This window comes from Mesoplodon bidens, assembly GCF_964165515.1.
Source record: "Mesoplodon bidens genome assembly, chromosome: 11".
NCBI lineage: Eukaryota > Metazoa > Chordata > Mammalia > Artiodactyla > Ziphiidae > Mesoplodon > Mesoplodon bidens.
The window spans coordinates 7,678,310-7,699,079 of record NC_138167.1 but is presented as its reverse complement, the minus strand read 5'-3'; the positions used below and the strand labels follow the sequence as shown (position 1 = coordinate 7,699,079).

Below are 20,770 nucleotides of genomic sequence, written 5' to 3'. Positions count from 1 at the left end.
AGTCTCTGGGTCTATTTTTATGTTTTATTTTCATAGAGCATTTTGCTGTGCCTCTCGGAACGGACTTTTAATTATCCTCATGATGGTGGAGGGTTGAGTTGGCATAGTCAAATAGCAGGCGATCTAAAACTCGCTTATGTGTTACTTAATTGTATTTTGTATTTTACTATTGGTTCGCATACACTTAGTCAAAGCAATATCCAATGATGACATTCCCCGAGCTTTAACCAATTGATAACCAGTGAAGGTGGGCCAAGAAGGGTGAGGTGCTGGCAGGAAACTAGGTGAGTATGAAAAACTGCAAACGTAAATTCACTAAGAGGAGAAGTCATTAGGATGTATCACTGAAAGGTGAGTTCAGGGCTACATCTCTATCTGGGCTATGAATTCAATCTCTCTAGCACTATGCCTGCTCTTGGTGTATTACCATCAAGTGAGGGATAATGCTCTATTAGCCTGGACCTGGAGAGTACCTTTTTCAGGTATCAAAAACTGGGATGAAAGCAAAAACATAAAGTGCAATTCAGCCTGGTTTTTATTCTATAAAAACATAATGGGATGCCACATAAATGATTCAACATATTCCCATTTTGTATCTAGGTTAAGAAAGAATTTTATCTTTAGGAACATCCTTACTTCTGAATTATGGTTAACCTCTGTTATTTAACTTTTTAGTTTCTCATTTTTTATTTATCCTACCCACGGGCTTAATGTGAGGAACTTATAATAGCTGTGACTCATTTGCTTCCAATGTTAGTATCAGCGGATTTCAAACTTCAGTTTGCATCAGAATCATCTGGAGAGCTTGTGAAAATACAGTATGTTGGGCCCTACCTCAGAGTTTCTGATTTGGTGATTCTGGGGTAGGGCCCAAGAATTTACATTTTTTTTTTTTTTTTTTTTTTTTTGTGGTACGTGGGCCTCTCACTGCTGTGGCCTCTTCCGTTGTGGAGCACAGGCTCCGGACGCGCAGGCTCAGCGGCCATGGCTCACGGGCCCAGCCGCTCCGCGGCATGTGGGATCTTCCCAGACTGGGGCACGAACCCGTGTCTCCTGCATCGGCAGGCAGACTCTCAACCACTGCGCCACCAGGGAAGCCCCTTCAGCATATTTTAACCTTACATTTTCTCTGATGGTACTTTCATTTTGTCAACATCGTTTATTTTGTAATTCTGAAATAGAGTAAATGGTCATAATAAAGTGATCTATTAAAGCCATTCACAACCTTAATTTTATAGTACGGCTTGAAGATTTTCAGACAGATTTTAAGTGCAATACACAAGATACAAAAGACACAAAAGAAAGAAACACTTCTGTACCAGAAGTTGAGGATCACTCAGTTTAACCACCTAGCATAGGTAAGTATCACCCTTTCTTATCGAATAAATTTTATGGATTATAGTTAATTGAACATGACATTTACAAAATAAGAAGTGTTAATGCAAGTTCATGTACCTGATGCACACTGAGACCAAACTGAAACTTCGGAATTTGGAGCAGAGAAAGGTTCATTGCAAGGCAGTGCAAGCAGACGAAGTGGTTCATGCCCTAAAAAACCTCGAGCTCCCTGAAGGGTTTCGGCAAAGCATTTTTAAAAGCCAGGTGTGGTGAGGGGGATGGATACATGGTCAGATCGTGCACAGTTCTCTGATTGGCTGATGGTGAGGTAACAGGTGGTGTCACCGGGGTTAAATTTATCAGTCCTTAGGCTCCAGGAGGCCTGGGGCTACGTGCTCATGGTCATCAAGTAGTTAACATCTTCTATTTGGTGGGGGGTTTCACATGTGCAAAACAACTCAGGAAATGTGCATCAAATACTATTATCTAGGTACTCAGAGAAGAGCTAAAGCAGAGGACATGGGGGAAGGCCTGTCCCAGGTAGGCCCCATAGGGTCCTGCTTCATTACAGAAGCTTCTGTTAGATTATTATATTGATCTGAGTATTTTGTGCTTGTTGATGAATTTTTCCCAATATATAATTGATCCCTTGGAATTAATACTATTTCCATATATTTACTTTGATGGATTTCTTCCTTCAGAGAGAACTGCTCCATTTCGCTCCAGTTTATTTGTATCTGAGAAGTCAAGATTTCACAATCTTAAATGGCCTTGGGTCTGTGACAGACAGTCTCTGACTCAACAGTATTCTTACCTACAGAATTTGGCAGGAGAGCTATTCCTAACATATGAGTTTGGGGATGCAGGGAAATCATCTATTGTCTGATCAATCAGTCTAAGCAATGAAGTACAGAAAAAGTACAGGTCTCTAAATGGTCTTGAGGTTGTGGATGATGGTGGTTTTTGTTTTCAAAATAAAGGCTATGACACATGTCAAGGAAAATGGTCCTGCTGTGGAAAAAACTGTTACTATTTTTCAAAAGAAGAGAAAAGTTGGAGTGAGAGCAAGAAGTCATGCAAAGACCTGGGTTCTAATCTCATTAAGATTGATGACCAAAAGGAACAGGTATGTTTATTAAACCTGAGTAAGTGCTTTAAGAGAAGTTCACATGTGTTCGGATGATTGTGTAGGCTTTCTTCCAATATTATTTGTTCAATTTGGTTTGAAGCCCTTATACAGATTGGTGTAGATTTACCTGCCGAGGAGGGGATATAGGTGTAACAGAGACCTGGAAGAATGATTTTTGAAACCAAGAGAAATAGCTTTTCTGTGGGTGTTGGGGCCATGGAATGATTTTCAGTCTTTTGATTATGTGTGTTGCATCTTGACATTTTAGTATACATCAGACTGTTCAGTATTTAGCCTCTTGGGGCTAATTCGGGGCAAAAGAAAAACTGCCTTCTATGATATGAGCAGTCTAAAAGAGATAACATCTCATTGTATTGAATTCTATTCTTCCACCATCAGTATCTGGGAGGGATCACATTTCTAAGGGAGGATGAGTTTTTCACTTTCATGACCATAGAAAATATAGAATGAGAAATAAAGAGAATGAATTTAGCTGGAACGATTCTTCAAAAATGATTTTGTTTTACTCATAATCCTGAATGACAGAGGAAGCTTCTCCTTCCTGGAAGAGAAAATCTAGATCACATTTGCCATCACTTATAAGGTTTGGGAACATAAAGCCAATCTAACAGATTTTGTAGATTTCCTTCTAATGATTCAATTTAGGCCCTGAGCTTCATTTATGATATTTAGTCCCAGCAATGTTATTTCTATTAGTGTCTTATAAAGCATGGGTTAAAGCCCTATGTTTTCTTGTTTATAAAATTTATATTATCAAAATAATATGAACGAGTCATTCTTTACTACAAAAACTGAATGACCTAAGTAGTAGAATATGAAGTCAAAGAAATACAAATATCCAGATACAGATTACAAGTTCCTGATCAATTTAAACCTCAGTTGTGATCAATCAGTTCCTAAATGATATGAGTTTTATTTTACTCTCAGGAGTTTAACTTTTTTTAATACACATTTTTCTTTTTCTTTTCTTTTCTTTTTTTTTTTGTGGTACGCAGGCCTCTCACTGTTGTGGCCTCTCCCGTTGCGGAGCACAGGCTCCGGACGCACAGGCTCAGCGGCTATGGCTCAAGGGCCCAGCCACTCCGTGGCATGTGGGATCTTCCCGGACCGGGGCACGTGTCCCCTGCATCGGCAGGCGGATTCTCAACCACTACACCACCAGGGAAGCCCCACATTTTTCTTGTAATTTCCAATTCTGTTCTCTTCAGTTTTATTCCTGCCATTGAAGTTTCTGGACTTAGAGTTTCAATGAATCTTCTTATTCCTGTTATCCCTGTATTTCCATGAACTATTTTAGTTCCTTTGAAGTTTCTGAAAACTGTTAACATTGTTTAGAGTGAAAGCCATGACTCATACTCTGTTACCTCATTTGATGATAACCTTGCTGTCAGTATCTAAAACTGTACACTATACACTCTGCAAACTCTGGGACAGACTTTGTCCTGGGACAGCATTACTCTCACAATAATGGTTTAAGATTTTCAGTCTTTTGCTGCATTACAGAGCATAAGAATGTAATTAGAGCAGTGACTTAAATCCACTGGTATTTGAAAACAGAGATTGGCTTTTATACATTTATGTATACATCTAACAACTAGCAAAAATATATAAATGAAAGACCTAATGGACATTTAATTTTAGTGCTTTTTCAGAGACCTAGAAACAATAAAGTATATTTTGATGTGCCTCTATAATACCCATACATTTTTCCTAGGCATTAAAAATAAACTATTATAATATTCCTCTTATACAATTTAATTATGGTGTAAAAATATTGATGTGTGTGTGTGTGTGTGTGTGTGAGAGAGAGAGAGAGAGAGAGAGAGAGAGAGAGAGACGGGGAGAGAGACTGAGACAGAGACATTGCTTTTAGGAAGGAGAATTTGTTGCTTCACATTTGCATCCATACAAAAATACTTGAAGTGAGTAAGATATACCAATTGGAATAATGATTACAGATAATTAACAATATTTTATATTAAAAGTGCTTCAGACACTGCATGAATTATTTTAGTGTACAAAATCTCCAAAACAGATAGTATGATTCCCATTTTATAGACAAGGAAAATGCTTAAGAAAGTTTATTTGCTTAAGTTTACATGCAAGTAAATAGAACGACTTGTTTTAAAACTTGTAGGTATAGTTTCTTCATTTTCACTGCTACATAATATTCCATAGTGCAGATATACTCTATCCATAGTCTAGATGATGGGAATTTGAGTTGTTTCCAATTTTTGTTGTTATGAATTGTCCTTCGTTAAACATTCTTAAGCATGTCTCTTTGCAAGATTTTTCCATGTGTCCTATCTTTTCTTTATCACAAATCACCCTACGAGTGGAATCATTGGGTAATTGGGTATGTAAAAGTTCAATTTTATATAATAATTCCAAATTATTTTTCAGTATAATTTTAGCAACAGTTTTATTTCTTTCTTTTTGTTTTGTTTTATTTTGGCTGCATGTGGGATCTTAGTTCCCTGACCAGTGACTGAACCCATGCACCTTGCAGTGGAAACATGGAGTCCTAACCACTGGACCACCAGGGAAGTCCCTAGCAACAGTTTTAAAGATACCTTTGTTCTCTACCATCCCACAAACTTGGTGTTGTTATTCTTATTTTTTGCCAATTGAATAGCTGTCAATATATCTTTGTAGTTTTGATTTGCATTTCCCTGATCTCTAGTGAGCTTGTCCCTTCTCCACATTTATTGGCTACATGTTTTATTTATTTGAAACATAAGTTCTTAATTTTTGCCCATTTTTTTCTTATTGCATAGTTTAGTTTTCTTATTGATTTATGGGATACTTTATTTGTTCTTCAAACTAAATCACTACAGATATCTGCAGATTTCAGGCTTGTCTTTTTATGTTTTTTCAGGTATCTTTTGATGAAGAGAAGTTCTATGTTTAGAGCAGTCATCTTTACCTATGTATTCTGTTATACATGGTGATTTTTTTTTAAAGTCCATCACGTCCCTTCCTTTATATCTTTCATCCAGACATGAAGAATTGAGTGATTCATTCATGAGGCCTTTCCAGTTTCATTTCTTCTCTTCACAATGAAGAAATTAGTGCCTGCTCTATTTATCGTAGGAGCATTTGAAGACAAATATGCCCAGTATTTTATGAGAATTTCCTGTAGCTAAGTGTTATTGTTGATATTATGAATAATGCTAGTGATTCTAATTTTCCCACAGACCTTCATTCAGTCAGAAATAAAATACAATCGTTGGGTTGGGTTAGAGAGGAGAGGAGCTAATCATCCCTGGATGTGGCTGGATGGCACTAATGCTTCTAAGAATCTGTAAGTTTTTATTTTATAGTCTCCCTCCTCCCTTTCATTCTCAGTACCTGATCCATAGATTACAGGTCAAGAACAGGAAAGGATCCTTGGGGACTTAGGGAACATCTTTAATTCCAGTTGATCTCACTCCTCAGACTGGCAACCAAATGCAAATCTCAGGCCCCAAATAATCAGACCAAAAGAGCGTTATTTCTTCCTGCATTCTTTGGCAGTAGGAACGAATGATAATAAACCAAATATGCCAAGTAATTTGTATAGCATATTAGAGGATGATAAATGCTATGGAGTGATATGCAGTCCAACACATTTTGCTATATCACAAAATACCTTTTTGTGTATGGAGGTAAAAAGAAGAGATTTCAAGGTTCTTGGTCAGCAATTGTAAGAATAGTTGTCAGTAATTTTCATGAGGTATATCTGGAATTCAGTTTAGTTCATAAAACAAACCTCAACAAACTTACACAAAGTATGTAAGAGCGAAATCACACAAAGTATGTAAGAGCGAAATCACACAAAGTATGTTCTTTTGACCTCAGTGGATTTAATCTAGAAATCAATAATAGAAAAATATTTAAGACATCTCCAAATATTTGAAAACTAAACAACACTTTTAGAAATAATGCAAAGGTCAGACAAATCATGAGAGATATTTAAAAATATTTTGAAATGAATGAAGACAAACAAGAGATCAAACTGTGTGGGATAAAGTTAAATCAGTGTGTAGATGGAAATGTATATCATTAAATGCTTATATTGGAAGAAACTTTTCTAATCAATAATCTCAACTTCCACCTTGAGAACACAGACTAAGAAAACGAAATAAAAACTAAATCAAGTAAAGGGAGGAAATCATAAATTAAGAGCAGAAATTAGTGAAATCTGTAATAAAAATAATAAAATAAATGTAACAAGAAGTTTTGAAAAGATCAGTAACATTGATAAACCTCTGGCCAGACTGATCAAGAGAAAAAAATAGGCATAAAAGACAAATACCAGGAATGAAAGAGCAACATTACTACAGATACTATTGGTATTAAGAGGATATTAAGAGAATATTATGAAGAACTTTTTGCCAATAAATTCTAAAGCTTAGATGACAGAGAAATTTCTTGAAAAAACATGATCTTGCAAAGCACACAGAAGAAGAATTTGATAACCTGAATTGTTGTATATCTAAAGAAAGACACTGAGTTTGTAATTAAGACATTTCAGAGGAAATTCCAGATGGCTTCACTGGTGAATTCTACCAAATATTTAAAGAATAAAGAATAAAAAATTTAAAAATACTTCTTCCAGGAGATAGAAGGGAATCAAACATGTTCCAACCCATTTTGTACTATTTGTTACAAATAGTAACACACCGAATTGAGCAATTTATAAAAAAGAGTATACATCATGATTGATTGGAATTTATTCTGCATATGCAGAATTTATCCATCAATGTGATTTGCCTTACTGATTGACTAAAGAAGAAAGACCATATGATCATCAGAAAACCTACAGCTAATAATATATTAAGCAGTGAAAGAATGAGTACTTTCTCCTTAACATTGCTTATAAGACAAGGATATGTGCTCTCGCCATTCCTATTCACCATCATAATGGAGGTCATTTCAGTGCAATAAGGCAAGAAAAAAAGTCATACAGATTGGAAAGGCAAGAAAAAAAGCCATACAGATTGGAAAGAGAAAACAAAGCTATGTTTATTTGCAAAATGACATAATTGTCTGCATAGAAAATTACAGAGTCTCTCCAAAATCCTTCTAAAACTAATCAGGAAGTTAAGCATGTTTTCAGATACAAGAACAGCATATCAAAATCAATTATATTTCTATATACTAAAATTAAGTTATTGGAAATTGCAATAAACAAAAAGTACCATTTACAATAGTATCAAAAACATTAATTTGATAGTATAAATGTACCAAAATATGTGCACCATTTGTATGCTGAAAATTATAAAACACTAGTGAGAAAAATTGAAGAAGCCAAATAAATTGATAAATAAACCATGTTCCTGAACTGGAAGTCTAAATATTATGATGCTTCCTCTTCTCCCCTAATTGATCTATAAATTTAAGCCAATCAAAATCAGAAACCCAGTACGCTTTTATTCTGTAGAAATTTACACACTGATATTTTTTTAAATGCACTTTAGTTTTTAGAACAATATACATTTACAGAAAAATTTGAAGGTAGTGTAGAATTCCCATATACTCTGCACTCAGTTCCTCTGTAATACGTTATACTAGTATTGCATATTTGTTATAATTAATAAACCAACACTGATATATTTTTATTAACCTTAATCCATAATTTATTCATGCTTCCTTAATTTTTTACCTATGTCCTTTTTCTATTCCAGGATCCCATCCAGGTTACCACATTACGTTTAGTTGGCATGTCTCCTTAGGCTCCCCGTGGCTGTTACAGGCTTCCCTTGTTTTTGATGATCCCAATAATTTTGAGGAGCGCTAGGTAGGTATATTTTAGAATATCCCTCAATTGAGATTTATCTGACATTTTTCTCATGAGTAGGATGGGGTTATACGTTTTGAGCAGGACCACAGTGTGCCATTTTTGTCATTTCATATCAAGAGAACAAACTGTGAATATGACTTATCACTGTTGATGTCACCTTTGCTCACTGAGGAGGTGTCTGTCAGGTTTTCCACTCTAAAGTTACTCTTTTTTCCCCTTACCATATGATTCTATAATAATTTCTTTGGAAGGAAATCATTATGTGCAGTAAACACTTAAAAGGAGTAAGGAGTTAGGTCCCAACATCTTCAGGCAGGAGCATCTACATAATTTATTTGGAATTATTCTGCACTGGAGATTTGTCTCATCTCCCCCATTTATTTAAGTATTCAATCATTTATACTACTATGGACTCATGGATATTTATTTTATATTTTGGGTTATAATGCAACACTACCTTTTTTTTTGTTTGTTTTTGCTGCTTAAACTGTTCCAGCTTTCGCCATTGGGAATTCCTTTACCTAGTTCCTCAATCCTGTTGACATACACCTATCATTTTAAACACTTCTCCATCTTCTAGAACTACGAAAAGCTCCAGGCTCTTCTTATATATTTCCTACCCGGATCTTAGAATCAGTCATTTTTCCAAGGAGCTCTGATTCCATTTACTGGGTAATGGAATTATAATTAAAAAATCCCCACTAAGTGAAATTTTTTTCTTTGCAAAAAAAATGTCAAAACGACTTAGAAAAAGAACAAGCAGTAGAACTCACATTACTTCAAGACTTACTATATAGTCACAATAATCAAGATTTTGGTGAAAGAAGATAGATATTCAGATCAATGGAGCAGGATAGAGAGTTTAGAAATAGATCCATGCATATTGGCCAATTTATTTTTGACAAAAGTGCCATGATATTTCAACAGAAGAGTACAGTTTTCAAAATGTGGTGCTGGCATAATTAGACATCTCTATGCAAAATTTTTTTAGAAAGGAACTCAATCCATACTTTGCATCATATACAAAAATTAACTTGAAATGGAGTACAAAATTCAATGTAAGCTTAGAGTTTCTTAAAGAATGCATAGGAAAAACACCTTCAATTTCAGGTTAATTAAAGATTTCTTAAAATACAAAAACATAAATTATGATTTAAAAAATTATTAACTGTACTTCATCAAGTTGCAAACTTCTGCTCATCTAAACTTCTAAAAACTTCTAAAGACAATGTTAAGAGAATACAATGTAAGACTGAAAGACAATTTTTATAAAACACATGTTGGATAAAATATCAGTGTTTAAAATATATAAAGAGCTCTCAGAACTCAATTAGAAGAAAACAATACAATAAAAATAGGCAAAAGATTTTAATTAATACTTTACCATAGGAGATATGAGGTTAACAAAAAACATATGAAAAGATGGCGCACATCATTTATTCATTAGAGAAATACAAATTTAAACTACAGTTAAATTATACCATGCCTTTATTAAAATGGTGTTAAAAATTGACAATATTAAATGTGGGAAGGATACAAGCAAATGGAACTGTCACACACTGCTAATGGAATGCAAAATGGTACAGCCACTTTGCAAAACAGTTGGTAGTGTAGCTACTGATAAGGAAACAGACTCAGAAGTTTGGACTTGCCAGAGAGCACAAAATCTATTAGTTGTGGTGCAGGTCGCAAACACTGATCGATTCAAGATACTGTTTATTCTCTTTCTGGTATACTATACCGTCTTTCTCCTAAAAATTAAGGAATCAAATGGAAATGTGTACACAATTCATACATAATAATGACTTTAATTATTGTTGACATTAAATGCCAGGTAAAATGTGCATGATAGTGACAAAGTTTGCAAGATTGCTTACTAACTCTGTGTGACTTGCAGAAATTGAGTATATAGAATTTTGCTTCCTAACACTCATGAGAAGCACTGATACTCTCTCACTCCACCTGCCTGTGCTCATAATCTCTGTGATCTGGCATCTACATGTGAAAGGGGCAGAAGTGGAGGGTCCGATGTATCTCAGAGGATAGAATATAGGTACAGCCCATAACAAAGCAAAGATATTCTGAAATGAGAGAGATATAGTCTAGAACTTCCAAGAGTCAGAGTTTTCATAAGGAAAAATTATTGTCTTCTGTTATTGTTGTTTCATTAGGTAGCAAGACAAGCAATTTACTTCTCACAAATATAGTACATGAATTTGGAACAGTCAAAAGCAGCCATCCTCGTCGCTGCTATACTTGCACAGTTTCCATCCTTTGATTCTTTCCAATCACTTAACATAAAATAAAAGTATATGAGTAATGTAAAACATGCATTCACTAATGCAGACATAATAAGAAATATTGGTCCAAAGTTAAGGTGGTACATTTTTTCTTTCCTTTTAGGAAACTATCCCTTGGTGCCCTAGCCTTTCCCAAAGGATACCTTATGAGGATTACAGGAATGAAGTTGAAAAGCCTCCCTCTCTCCATATACTCATTTCCTGAACTTAAATTCTTTGTGTGTGTCCATATGTACATTTACATGCCTATACATGTATGCATATATGTCTATATATGAATGTGCATTTTTCCTATATACTTTCAGAAATGTAAATCAGAATCTGTGATTACAGAACTTATTAATTACTATCTATTCTAGAGACTTACAATTTGAGGAAAAGTGATAAGCTTTCTTCCCACTTCCATGGACTTCTGTTTCCTTTACGGGACAATCCAACCCAATAGAAATAGGATAGTTGACTTTGAATGAAGTTCTGCAATAAAAAAGGATATATTCTGTGAGAAAAATTCTTTTTATATTTCTGAAATGAAATAATAATCTTAATATTATTATTTTGAATAACAAAAACTATAAAAATCAACTTCATTCTGATTCCGTTCAAATGATAAATAATGGAATCTCAGTTATATTTTATTAACTATAGTGGCATAAATGAGACATAAACTAACACTCTCTTAGTTTACCTATCTTTATTTAGACTTCAGACTGAAATTTTTTAAATTTCCTTTCAAAACTTATACCTGTAGCTCAAAGACAAATCTGAGCAAAGTTTGATTTGTACTTTGAGGTCCAGGTGTGATAGCTGTGAGATTTCTATGAATGTTTTACATTTTGTTCCACAAGTACTCTGTTTATTTTTTGTGTAGTGGGCATCTTGAAGAAGTGGCCCCTACGCTCTCAGATGAGGTGTTTTTATAGCTGGCTGGAAATTACTTGATACTCATCTTGTACCTTAATTTTTACAACATGTATGCACATATATTATCTCACATGATCTTCCTAAATATGTTGGAAAGAAAATATAGCCAGTTTTATTACAAACAAAACAACGTGTGAAAGGGAGTTAAAGCAAGAGTTTCTGACTGTAAATTTTATGTTTCCCTATTCTGTTTTAATTTTCACCCTTAGTTTTTATTTTCTTTTGTTTCTTCCCCCATAGAGAAGATGACAAAAACTTAGTCCATCTACCTAGAAAAAAAATTACATATATACATCTAGACATAAAATTTGGCATTCAATTTTAGGGTTTTCATAAATACTTTTCTTTCTTTCTTTTTTTTTTTTTTTTTTTTTGGCCATGCCATGCAGCATGTGGGATCTTAGTTCCCCAGCCAGGGATCGAACACGTGCCCCCTGCGTTGGAAGCATAGAGTCTCAACCACTGGACCTCTAGGGAAGTCCCAATGCTTTTATTTCTTGATGAAGATACCCTGCATGGAAGATCAGGGCTTCTAGACTCTGAAACTAATTCTTGGACCCTCTGTATATCTATGGACACCAAGTTAAGATTTCTTATGTTAAAAGATACAGTGGATAAAGTAAGAGGATTATTGAATATGACATATTTTACAATGTTCCTTTGAAATTCTGTAAAATTCTATAAAAAGGCTTCAGGTAAACAAAGTTAAGGTACAGACACTCATAGGAAAAGCCAAATGTTCCATGGGCTAACACCTCTCGCCTCTTTCGTAATGTTTCTATAATAATTCTGGGTGGTAGAGTATAGTATAAATACTTCTGAAAATCTGGTCATTATCCATATAAATTCTATAGTTCTTACCTAAGAAGGCTATAAGGGATTTTCTCACTAAAATGTGATTATTAATTTATGTTGGACAGAGACACATTTTATATTTGCTCCCTTACCTGGCTACTTTTAAATATGTTATATTTTCATATAAGCTCTCTAACCTGTCTGTAAATAAAGTCAAATTTTAAAATTTACCCTATCAACAACAATTTTCTTTTCTTTTTTTTACTAGAGATATAAATGACATAAGGTTATATTAGTTTCAGGTGTACAATATAATGACTTGCTATGTGTATGTATTGCAAAATGATTACCACAAAAGTCTAGTTAACATTCATTACCTACATGCATTTTCTATTGGAGTCAAAAGAAGTTTATTTCAGACTCTATGAATGTCTTCTTTTCAGGTTCAGATTTGCTTTGTTTACTTGATGGTTTCCAAGTTCATATTTTTATAGCTATTTATGAGTTGTTAAAAGTCAAGGATATAGGTAATTGGATTAGTACAGAAAACTGAGTGATTCTTAGTGTCTATTTATCTATGAGCGGATATTAACCTGGAATGTAAGAATATATATATTTTTGAAAGAATAACGGTAAATTAGTTCTACATTCAAAGCAAGACATAATGATAAGGATTATGAAATATTTACTTCAGTTTTCTTGGACACTAGTATGAGTTAAAATTTAATATGAGTTGAAATTAATTGATCTTCAACTTTAAATTCATATTGAGCTTTTCCTTTTACCTCAAGCTCAGTGAATGCTGTATTTCTAGATTTTGTTAGAGGTAAAATGATATTTTTTTCAGAGAGGCTAAAGCTAAATTTCCATGAAATTATCAATATAGAAATACAACTATCTCTGATATGTTTTAAGGATAAAATTTTTTTTCTAATTGCTTCATGTTCGCCTTTATGTTTGCTATACTGTAAAAATTCTAATTGTGGATGAGTTAGATGAATTAAATGAAATTCTAATTTCATTTCTACTTGTATTTCTGACTTTAACATGAGAACTGTCTCGATCTGAATCAACTTACAACTGTAAACTATGCTGGCCACTCAAATATTATCAAGCATTGAGATTTAGCCAACAGTTAATGGCTAGACAAATACAGTGTGAGAGGGAAAACAGAAAATATACATCACCAGTTCTTTCTCATCTTCTATCTTAAGAAGTGTGGAGTTCATTCCCTTGCAGATTTTTTTGCTCTCTTCAAAGTTCTTCAATTCATCCGAAAAATAATAACATTTCTCTCCACAACATGACCATTTAGTTTTACATGTGCTGCTTTCCCTTCCTTGAAAACAAAAGATATTCCCCGAAGACCATTCAGTATGCATCTTGAAAGGAATGCTCTGGAGCTCAGAGATTGAGGAATCCTTTCTTGTCTTTGTAAAAACATTTATTTCATGAGATGGATGGACTTCATTTCTGTTTTCTGAAAGGAGCCCTGGCCTTGGGGAGATGACTTATATCCCTCCAAATCTATGCATAATATTATTTTTTATTTTATTTTATTTTTTTAACACCTTTGTTAGAGTATAATTGCTTTACAATGGTGTCTCAGTTTCTGCCTTATAACAAAGTGAATCAGTTATACATATACATAGGTCGCCATATCTCTTCCCTCTTGCATCTCCCTCCCTCCCACCCTCCCTATCCCACCCCTCTAGGTGGTCACAAAGCACCGAGCTGATCTCCCTGTGCTATGTGGCTGCTTCCCACTAGCTATCTATTTTACGTTTGGTAGTGTATATATGTCCCAAATGCATAATATTATTAAAATTCTCTAGGACACATTTCTTAGAAAATTGATATTTTCCCTCACAACCTCTATGGAGAAGACTTCACAATAGAAAATAGCTTCTTTGTATTCTCTAGACTGAGTAAAATCTATAGGTACAGAGCTCATCTTAGCTTAGTACATTAACTTAGTACCTGATCAACATACCCATATCAGAATGTATAATAATGATTAGAGAATAAGCTAAAGGAGAGATAGGATTTTTTTGTAGAAAAAGTATTATTTTGAGAAATGGTGATTTAAAAGAATATATTATCATGTATACAGAAGAATCTAACCCCTGGGAAAGAGTGAGGTTTTTTTTTTCCAATTAAATAAAATGAAAGTTGGATCCCACAACTGGCTGAGTCTAAAAGAAAATCCAATTTGAGCAGGTTATCAAGTGATTGAGAGAAACAGAGAAGAAACTTGTTGGTCTCAGTCTTCAATTCATAACTGCATACCTCTGTTAAGTGGTTTCTCTTTGAAAGTCATGTTCTTAAATGTTGAATTGTCTTCTTGCGTTACGTTATCTGATGAAGGCTTCGGTAATCGGCCCTGGAAAACTTTACTGTACATTGTTAGCTCAAGGAAAACATAACATGGGGTAGACTAAAAGGCACAATTTAAACTTTAATATGTCAGTTAATGTTCAGGAGTTTTATTCCCGTGCTTTTTAGGCATCTCTTCTCTGCATATGATTTATATATACACTTACATCTCATTTGTTCAAAGTACGTTAATGATAAAACATCTTACTAGACCTTGATGATAGAAAGATGAAAAATACAAAGCCTCTGTCCTCAAGAAACTCACTCATTGGAGTCGGGAGAGTATGCAATTAGAGGACTACATGTTCAGTGATGTAGCAAAGGTAATCAGGTAGAACTCAGAAGAGGGTTGACTGACTAAATGTAGGTTCTAGAATAGTGTGACAGGTCAGCAAGACTTCACATATTAGAGTTAATTTTAAATTTGTTTTCTGACTATGTATGAGAAAGAGGTAGGAAAGTGAAAAGGATGGACAATAAAATTCTAGATTGCTGCAGTCATTTTCCCAAAGTAGAGAAATGGGGAGAAAATGACATATTAAGGTATTCCAAAGTTAGTCAGTACTCCAAAAGATAGGCTGTATATAAGGGATTTCAGGGAGATCTATAAAGGATCTGTACAGGACTATAAAGGAAGACAGAAATTACATCATAATAAAATCTTTTATGGATGCTAAGTTATTTGGATTTTTAAGGTAAGGCCCATGATTTCAACATTTCAAATTTCTATGCCAATACATTTGAGAAATATCAGTAATGTTCAGCACTCTGCTAGTGATTCTAATGGCCTTAATCATTAAAAAGTCTGCCTGACTACCCCAGAAGTTGTGTTACTCCTTCACAATCATTGATATGGTGGCTGTTTAGCTTTTGAAAACTACTCAACAATAAAGCCAAATGGTCGGATTTTAAAACATCACTTCATTGCTAGGCAAAGGATGAATAGAAGTGTAAAGATACTGGAATCATGAAGAATAATACAGAGGCAGGATTGCTCTACTGAATTTTTTATGCTGCAATCCTACAGTTGTAACATTACTGTCTATATACTTGTCAGTTAGTCGACTCAAAAGAGCTTACACAGCTCAATGTCTTCTTACAAAACAGTATAATACTCATTATATTCTTCTATTTCTTCTCATTTAAGCCAACACTATCCACCTAAGGGGATCCCAAAATTTGGATTTAAAACTGAATTTATTGTTCTCCTTTACCTCCCACAGCTCATCAGTCATGAAATCTACCCTAAATGTTTATTCCTCTATAAATATCTGCATTTCTTCCCCCTTATCCATTTATAATTCTTCTTTAGATAAATAAATTTTAAAAAGATAGTCATGTACATGTCCAGCATTATCTCTATTTCAAGAATCTTGAAGAGTGATTGTTACTGATAACTGAAGGTAGAGGAGTTGTAGGTAGAATAGCTTGCTAAAAAAAAAAAAAAAGTCTTACTCCTTGTCTGATAAACATTTTCTAAATAGTCCATTTCTGAATCTATCGATGGGAGGCCCTTACTATCTTTCTGTGGAAAGTCTATGATAAGATCTTCCTTAAATGGTTAGATGGTTTACTTCTTATGGCTTTTGTGTTTTGATTATGAAATGATAAGAACAATATTTGAGTGGTTACAATGTGACACAAATTGTTCTTAATACTTTAATATATGAATTCTTAATTTATTTAATATTTATGACAACATAAAATGTTGGTCCTAGATACATGATAAAAATATCTTAATTTGTTAATTTTGTTCAATAATTTTTTTTCTTTTGGTTAGCTGTCTTCCATTTTTCCACAATTTAAAAAGGTAATTTTTGTATTAGAGTCTTTTAAAATATTGATGATGACTGCTTATATCTTTAAATTAATCTCACACTTATCAGAATGTTTCCTATAAAGAGAATCGTTGATGGCTATATGTAATATATAACTTATTTTTAAGAGGGAATAAATATTTTTTGATAAGTATATAAATTATTATTAAATTTAAAAATGTTCTTTTAAAACTTTAAACTTTTATTAATCACTGCTTTTAAACTCTAGTCATTTATGTGCCAGGAGACAATTTTTGCTATGTCTGCACTCAATCCATATGATTATTTATGCAATATTTTATGTCAACTATTTTTCAACTTAAAGGTAATTTGAAGGAAAAATTTATGTCATCACCATAAATGGGGCCCTATATTTTTTGCCATAATGAATTACAAGTAACCTGTAACTATTAAAACATAAATTGTATCCATCTATCTCCAAAACTATTCAAGGTAAGGATGAATGTACCACATTTTAAAAAAATGATTGAATTCTTATCTATTTATTAAATTACATTGGTAAAAAAAATAAATAAAAATAAAACAAAATTTGGCAGGAAGCTCATCCTCATAGAGTCGGAAGAGAAAAAAAGTGAAAAATATATTACTTCAAAATTCTATATATGCATTAATTATAGGGAATCTTCGGGTGGAATTACAACACTGTCTTGAGGTACTTTGATTACTATACAACCTGATTCATCCTAGGGCTGTTCCTTGCCTTCCTCTGTCTTTGAGGTAAGAACTGAATGAATCTCACACAAAAATTGCAGATTACTTGTCTCAATGTTGCTATAATATGTTAGATGCAGGATTGAGAGAGAGGAAATATATTTCAATCTAGAAAACACTAAATAGTCTTCCGTGGTGTGTAAGGTATCATGAAAAGTGCCATGGCAAGGGGATACAGACATTTTAACTTTTAAAGAGCATATTCACAATCAATACAGAAGAGTCTCCCTCCAGAATGGTGGCAGGATAAGCTCAGTAGAACTACTCCTGGGGCTTCCCTGGTGGCACAGTGGTTAAGAATCTGCCTGACAATGTAAGGGACACGGGTTCCAGCCCTGGTCCAGGAAGATCCCACATGCTGCGGAGCAACTGGGCCCATGCACCAGAACTACTGAGCCTGCACTCTAGAGCCCGCAAGCCACAACTACTGAGCCCATGTACCACAACTACTGAGCCCACTCACCACAACTACTGAAGCCCATGTGCCACAACTACGGAAGTCTGTGTGCCACAACTACTGAAGGCTGCATGCCTAGAGCCTGTGCTCTGCAACAAGAGAAGCCATCACAATAAGAAGCCTGTGCATTGCAATGAAGAGTAGCCCCCCGCTCTCTGCAACTAGAGAAAGCCCGCGTGCAGCAACAAAGACCCAACACAGCCAAAAATAAATAAATAACTAAATAAATTTATTAAAGAAAAAAGAACTACTCCTCAGCAAAACAACCACAACTGATGAAAACAACCGTTATTAAAAAAAAACCCCACCATTTAAAGTTTTTAGAACTTGTCTTAAGGGTATAGGTTAAATTAAGAAATATTTGTTCAAGAACATCTACTAAATCTTGATAAGAACAGTGAGAGTCTGTAGCACTGGAGCTGTTCCCCCTCCCTACCTGAGCCCAGCATCATGGATGATTCACTGTAAGTGGATGTGGCCGAGAAGAATAAGTTCCTTCTCCCCAAGTTCCCAGTTCATGGTATCTCTACATAGATATATAGTCTAAGACTAGGTTATCTCTAATGGAAGGGAAGGCCACCAACATTTCTAATTCCTTCCAGCTCCACATTGGAAAGGCTAAATTCCAGGCAGTTGCAGTTATAAGGTTGGCACCCCTGTCTTTCACCCACCTCATACTTACAGAGTAGGGGCACTCCCCCAGCTGGAGCAAGCCAAAAATATTGGAGCACTGATTGCTCCCATCCCAGCTCACTAGTAGGGAGGAGGAGCCTACCCAGGAGAGGCAGGCCAAGAATACCAGAGGTTACAGTTCCCTTTTCCCAGGACCAGCTCAAGGGTGCTACTAAGAGCAATGTGCCCCTGGCCCTGATCACAGCTCCAGGGAAGTGTCACAGAGATTTTGCCCAGGGAAAAAGTAATGTCATAAGAACAGAGAGCTCCAAATCTTCCCCCAAAGGAACGGACTTTATCTGATCAGGAAAGTTCAAGCTTAGGGATGCTCTTGAAAATGATGGCGATTTGGAATGGGGGTGTTAAACAGTTAAGAGGAGGGTGGTAGCTCTGTGAAAGTAATGATCTTAAACACAGGCTGCTTAGTTTATCAGAGAGAATCAAGGAAAGAGATAGCTAAGAAAAGCCTTCTTGGGATCAGGACAAATGTCAAAGATTGGCCTCAAGAACTACCCCTGAAAAAGGACCCAAATCAAATTGGATTAAACTGTGGAACAGTTTTATTCCCTGGGCATTGTCAAAAATAAAAGAGCAATCAGCCAGCAGTCTAACAGACGGGTGTGATAGCAACAGAGGCAGATATCTTAACAGAGACCAGGGAAAGAGAGAGTCAAAGAAAGCCCTGATGAAATCATTGCTATCTCTGGGTGACTGTGCACGTGTTCAGGGACGCATCTTCTGGTGAAAGACTGAACGCTTTCCCCCTGAGATCAGGAACAAGACAAGACTGTGCACTTTCACTTCTTCTATTCAACACTGTACGTGAGGTTCTAGTTAGTCACAGTATTCAAGAATATGACATAAAATGATCCAGATTTGAAGGGAAAAAAAAGTAAAATTATCTCTTTCTATATGTCATAATATTGGATATAAGAAATCTGAAGGAATCCACTGAAAATGTATTAGAGCTAATGAACAAATTCTGCAAGATTGCATCCTATAAGAGCAACATGAAAAAATCAACTGTATTTCTATACATTAGCAATGAACAATCTGAAAATAAAATTAAGAAAACAATTCTGTTTATAGTAGCATCCAAAATAATAAAATATTCAGGAATAAATTTAACAAAAGAAGTGTAAAACGTATCCTTTAAAAACTAAATAAAATTTGTTAAAAAATTAAAGACCTAAATAAATGGAAAGATATCCCATATTCACCTTACATCACATATGAAAATTAACTCAAAATGGATCAAACACACAAATATGAATTAAAACTATAAAATTCTTAGAAGATAACATAGGTGCAAATTTTTGTGATCCTATCTTAGGCAATGATTTCTTAGGTATGATACCAAAAGCACAAGTGACCAAAGCGAAAATAGATAAATTGGACTTCATCAAAATTTAAAATTTTTATGCATTAAAAGTGACTACAAGAGAGTACAAAGTAACACAAATGATGGGAGAAAATATTTTCAAATTGTATATCTGATAAGAGATTAATATATAGGTTAATTATATCCATACAATGGAATATTTTTTGGCAATAAGAGAGAATGCCATATTGAAACATTGCATCATGAATGAACCTTGGAAACAACATATTAAGTGAAAGAAGCCAGTCACAAAAGACCATGTATTATACGATTGCATTTTTATGAAATGTCGAGAATAGGAAAATCTACAGAGACATAAAATAGATTAGTGGTTGCTTCAGGCTGGCAAATTTGGAGGGAAATGAGAAACAACTGCTAATGGGTATGGGATTGCTTTTTGGAGTCATGAAAATATTCTACTACTGATTATAATTACATTTGTACAACTTTGAATATACTAGAAGCCATTGAATTTTACATTGTAAAAGGGGGAATTTATGGCAGGATAACTGTATCTCAATACAAGTAATATATATCTATTATATACACAACTATAGATATACACACAGTTCAGAGAGCTTCGTTTGCAAACCAGGAAGCCTGAAGCCAAGGCTCAGCTATGTCACTAAACAGCATGATGTTCTTTAAAAAATATACACAGAGAACTGTAAGCACTCAACGGACTGCAAGTGACTGTAACTTCCTTTAATGCAAGACTTGTTAGTTACTAATTTATGTTTGAAACACCTGCAGAGTCTAATATGAAAAGAAAATGATCTAGAGCAGTGGTTCTTAACTGGGGGTGATTTTACCCTCTGAGGAATATTGACACCATCTGGAGACATTTTGGTTGTAATTACCATCATTTAGTGAGTAGATGACAGGGATGCTGCTAAATAGTTTATGAAGCACAGGACAGCATCCCTAACAATCATTCCACCACAATATCAATAGTGATGAGGTTTAGAAACCCTGATCTAGGGAGAAAATTGCAAGATAAAAATAATAAAAGGTCACAAAATGGGTTTTAGACAGAGAGAACTAAC

At 34.5% G+C, this 20,770-nt stretch overlaps 1 long non-coding RNA gene across 1 annotated transcript; it reads left to right on the top strand.

The window, feature by feature from the left end:
* The first annotated feature begins 1,201 nt into the window (after positions 1 to 1,201).
* LOC308624948 lies at positions 1,202 to 12,519 on the top strand. The gene is made up of 5 exons (XR_014017027.1): positions 1,202 to 1,878; positions 2,319 to 2,464; positions 5,686 to 5,792; positions 8,158 to 8,270; positions 11,884 to 12,519. It is a non-coding gene; the product is annotated as an uncharacterized lncRNA (long non-coding RNA).
* The last annotated feature ends 8,251 nt before the right edge of the window (positions 12,520 to 20,770 follow it).